The sequence below is a fragment of the Quercus suber genome, unplaced genomic scaffold (genome assembly GCF_002906115.3).
Source record: "Quercus suber isolate HL8 unplaced genomic scaffold, Cork oak 2.0 scaffold_512, whole genome shotgun sequence".
Classification (NCBI taxonomy): domain Eukaryota; kingdom Viridiplantae; phylum Streptophyta; class Magnoliopsida; order Fagales; family Fagaceae; genus Quercus; species Quercus suber.
This window is the reverse complement of record NW_027069961.1, coordinates 141,565-146,740: the sequence shown is the minus strand read 5'-3', so window position 1 is coordinate 146,740 and position 5,176 is coordinate 141,565.

Genomic DNA, 5,176 nt, shown 5'->3' with positions numbered 1-5,176 from the left:
TATTAAAATTAGGGTGTTGATTACAACGTTTCATGCCTTTGGGATGCAAAATGCAAGTATTTTGATGATGTGCTTAAATCGTCAGTGAGTTATAGGCTTCAAGTTGCTCCAATGGGTACCTGTGAATAAGAATAAATGGACCAAACAGAAGGCACCGGTGTGGTACCGGCCAAAAACCCTTCGAAGGTCAAGTTAGTGCATGTGAAATCTCTATGAACTCTATAGTGAAAGAGCCAGAGAGTTTTTGCGTATCTGAGAAAGGTGGAGGTCTGGTGCTTATATAGCAGCTGGTGGTGAACCAAGATCCCTTGAGAGTGGGGATTTTCTCTTATGGAGAAGATCTGGTACTAGGGTTTCCGAGACTGTAGGGTGTCTTTCCATATAAGGGGGATATGAATCTGTAGAAGGTTCACCTTGCGTAACATGCAAGATTTTTCCTAATATGGATTTTCATAAAGATCAAGTAAGGCCATGCTGGACCCGTCGGCTTTCTATTTTCTCCATCAGCCTTCCATTCACCCATCGGACAGTTTTCCCATAGGGATTTAGTGTGGCCCCGTCCCTTTTTATGTCATCACTCTAGTTCTTTAGTCCACTCTTGTGGAATTGACGGACCTGTAGGCACCGTCAGTTTCCTTTACATGACATGTCCGTGTCATATTGAAAAACACCCTTATCAGCTGCTCCCTACTCCATGGTTCCATTGGTTTCAACTGACGGGCTGTGGAGTACTGTTAGTATTTATGGTAATTAATTACACTTTTATTGAAGAGAATGTCATTAAATGGCATGAGTAGCTCTAGGTTTTAAATGTTAGGTGACACGTGGTGCTTGCTGGTTGGCCTCATTTCTAATAATGAGCGTTGCTTTGTATACCGTGCCTCTTCTCTCTATAAATAGTTCTTCCTTCTCTAGTAATTTCTTTTACTTTACTTTATTCTTCATCCTTTGAGAGCTTTGAGACCAGAGTATACACGCCGACCCGTCTTTCACAAGCACCCGTTGCCTGTGCCTCCGTCAGTCTCACGAATTCCGTCACTTTTTATAGAGCTGTTTATTCATTCTGTTAGTCTTTTTCTGTCCTTTTGTTTTTTCTTTTTATTTCTATCTTTTCTAGCTAGTTGTCACCTCTATAGAGACCTATCAAATAGGTTCTTAGAATACCTCAATCGCTTATAGGTGAATAGATGTCAGGTGATGGAGAAGCGATGAGTGAACAATCGTTGTTAGTTCGTGAGGGTGCGGGCTACGATGAACTCTACCCGTCAGGTCATGAGGCTGAGGAATATTTAACCTTGTCCCCAGAAAGGGAACTGTTTACTCACTCCCTTGTTAAGGAGGAAGAGGAGTATGAAGAAGACAAGGGGGAGGTTGTGGGTGACAAGGATGAGGAAGGAGAGGGAGAGCGAGAAAGTGAGGGAAATGATGAGGGTGACGAAGGGGTAGTTGACGAGGAGGGGGAATGTTAAGAGGTTGGTGACGGTTCTAGGTTCTTCGTCCTTCCCCTTATATGGACAGTGAATGACTTCTACCCAACCATGTTGCCAAACATTTTTAACAAACTTTGCGACCATTTCCGAATCCCAGATAGCATTCCCATCCATCTACCAAGGAAATATGAGAGGTGTTACTTTGGGAAAATAGTAGACGTTGGCATGATGCCATGTTTGCTACTGGTTTGAGGTTGCCACTGACGGAGTTACACTGTCAGCTGGCTAATTATCTTAGGTTATTTGTAAGCCAAATAGCCCTAAATGCGTGAAGGATATTCTTAGGGGCCGAGGTGATATGGGGTTAGCTAAGTGGTGGCAACCGTCGCCTTACCCTCGACGAGTTCTTCTACTATTATAAGCCTCAATAGATTACCTCGTCAAAAGGCATTTATCATTTCTTAGTGAGGAAGACGTTGCTTAGGTTGGTGTTGAACATGCCTGATTCGAATAGAAACTAGAAGAACATATATTTTTTCGTTCAGGGAACGGATTGGGTGCGTAGACCCGAGGATTGGGATAGCATGCCTGACGGGTTTGATAACACTTGGGGCATTGTTAGGGAGTCAGGTGTGCCATCCGCCTTTCTTATTTCTACCTCGTCATCTTCTCTAAATACTTATATATATTTCTTGTTGTTTCTAGCCCAGGTCCATTCGGAGATTACCGACGAGCAGGAGAGCTTCATTAGGTGCATCTTGGAGATTCCCTTTGAACAGAGGAAGTGGAAGGATTTAGTTACACTTGACACTATCCACACCTTCTGTGGTGGTCCAGTGCTGATGCCAAAAGCTTGTCAGTTGCAAGCTTTCTCCCACCATCGTAAGTTCTCTTTACTTGCTTACTTGTCTAGCATATCTACTTTTATTTTACTCATTTCGTCGTCTTTATTTGTTTTTAGTTTTTCAAAGATGGACGCAGGAAGGTAGAGAGCGTTGGTGAGGAAAGTCGCTACTACACGTAAGCAGAAGGAGCAGGTGTTGGGGTCGGCTCCTAATGTGGCACTTAAAGCCACACTTAAGAGAAAAAATAATGCCAAGGATGACCATTTGTCAAAGAAGGGGAAGGGTCAACTGATTGGGGAGCAACAGTAGAAGGCTCTGTCGCCCCCTTCTCCTTCTTGTCATAAAGCCAAGAAGGGTTTGATGACCAGGAAAGGACCCGTCACTCTCGACCCTATCCAAAGGTTGGTCACTCACAAGGATTACGCCATTAAAATGGTTACCTCAATCATTAAGGAGACGGACCTAGATCCTTGTGGTGAACACTCTTCGGAGGACTTAAGGTATTCTGGCCTCTACGACCTGTCAAGGGTATGTCCCCGTCACTTACATTATAATTCAATTTTTTTTTTCTTGATTTTAACTATTATGCTTTGTTTCAGGCGTTGGTGAGTATGAAAGCCCTTCAGGACAGGTGCGTGGCTAACAAGGGGGTGATTCGACGGTACCATATACGTCAAGGGATCAAGAACAATGAGTGAGCACAATACTCAGAGGTTGTTCGTACCCTCAATCAGGAGTTGATGGCCAAAACTAAGGTGCTTGCGAAGGAGACCCATCGGCTCGAGGAGGCGGAGAAAGCGAAGACCAACTTGGTGATCGAGCTAGCTGCTCTTCGTAAGCAGATGGAGAAAGCTAAAGCCAACGCCATGGTAGAGTTTCGGATTTCTCAACCCTTCTTTGATGCATGTGGCATCTACTATGGTGACGAGTTCGAGGATTGCTTGAAGCAAGTGAGAGCTGCTTATCCCAATCTTGACTTGTCTCAGATCGTAATAGATGACATAGTCTCACTGATGCTTGAAGGAGATGACATCGTCAGCAATGAGATCATTGACTTCATTCATACTGTTGAGCAGGAGGTAAAGGACATTGACAGCGTGGTCATCGCCCAACCTACCTCTGACGGTCCTGATGCTGTTGTGGTCTCGTCCGCTGAGAACCCGACTACTGTTGAAGGCTTACCCACCGTGAACCCAACTGCTCCTAATGCCCTTCCATCTTGATTTTTCCCTTTTTTGTGTTTAAGTTTTTGTAGGATTATTTGTAAGACATTAATTAATGCCCCCTTCTTTTGGGGTTTCTATGTAAAAACATTTACCCGTTTGGGCTACATCTACTATTTTTATCTGTTGCCTATACTTGTAATATTTTGTCTTTATTTTAACCAAGCGTATGCCTCTATTGTATTGGCACCATTGATGTTCTATTCTATCTATCCACCCCGTAGGTATGGCTTAACATAATTTTGGACCAGGTACCTATCGGTATCCTTGGTCCTCCGTCCACCCCATAAGTAGGACTTAGTAAAATTTTTAAGACCAGGTACCCGTCGGTATCCTTGGTCATCCTTCCCCCCGCAGGTAGGACTTAGTAAAATTTTTAAGACCAGGCATCCGTTGGTATCCTTGGTTGTCTGTCCCCCCCCCGTAGCAGGACTTAGTAAAATTTCTAAGACTAGGCACCTGTTAGTATCCTTGGTTGTCCCTCCCCCCCGTAGGTAGGACTTGGTAAAATTTCTAAGACTATGTACTTGTCGGTATCCTTAGTCATCCGTCCACCCCTTAGGTAGGACTTGGTAAAATTTCTAAGACCAAGTACCTATCGGTATCCTTGGTTGTCCGTCCACCCCGTAGGTAGGACTTGGTAAAATTTCTGAGACTAGGTACGTGTCAGTATCCTTGGTCATTCGTCCACCTTGTAGGTAGAATTTAGTGTGGTTTAGATGGTCCACTGAAGGGTAGAGAGTAGAGCAACGTTTTTGATAATCTATCCAAGTCTTATTAATAATAGAAAGAGCTAAAAAGAAACTCGACATCCTTAGAGTCTTAACAACTTTTGACTTTCAAATTTTGATATAAAAATGAAAAAAAAGAAAAGAAAAGAAAGTGATTAAATAAGTTGCATCCGACTACTACTAGTAGTACTTCCTCAAGTGCTTGGTGTTCCATGGGTGATAGAGCCTCTGCCCATCGAGGGTTTCCAAGTAGTAAGTCCCTTTCCTATGACAGTCAGCGATTTTGTAGGGTCCCTTCCAATTGGGGCCTAGCTTACTCTGTGAGGGATCTTTGGTTGCTGTTGTCACCTTCCATAGGACTAGGTCTCCGACCTGAAAAATGACGAGGCCTGACTTTGGTGTTGTAGTGCTTTGCCATAAGGTCTTGATAACGAGTCATCCTCTGTTCTGCCATTTCTTTGACTTCGTTAAGAAGATCTAATTGTAGGCGCATCCCTTTTTTATTCCTTTCTTCGTCATGGTGGGATACTCAATAGCTGGTCAGTCCCACTTTCACCGGGATGATGGCTTCGTGTCCATATGCAAGGCAGAAAGGTGTCTCCCCTATAGGTGTGTGAACCGTTGTCCTATACTTCCACAAGACACTGGGTAACTCATTTGGCCATATGCCTTTGCCCCCTAAAATTGAGTCTTGATCATCTTGAGTAGGGATCGGTTTGTGATTTTAACCTGTCCATTGGCCTGGGGGTGAGCGGGAAAGGAGTAGTGGTTCTTGATTCCTAACTATTAGCAGAAATCTCTGAATGCATCATTGTTGAATTGCTTTCCATTGTTAGAGACGAGGACCCTGGGGATTCCGAAGTGGCAAATGATACTTTTCCAGATGAAGCTTCAGACATTTTTCTCTGTGATAGTGGCCAATGATTTTGCCTCAACTCATTTGGTGA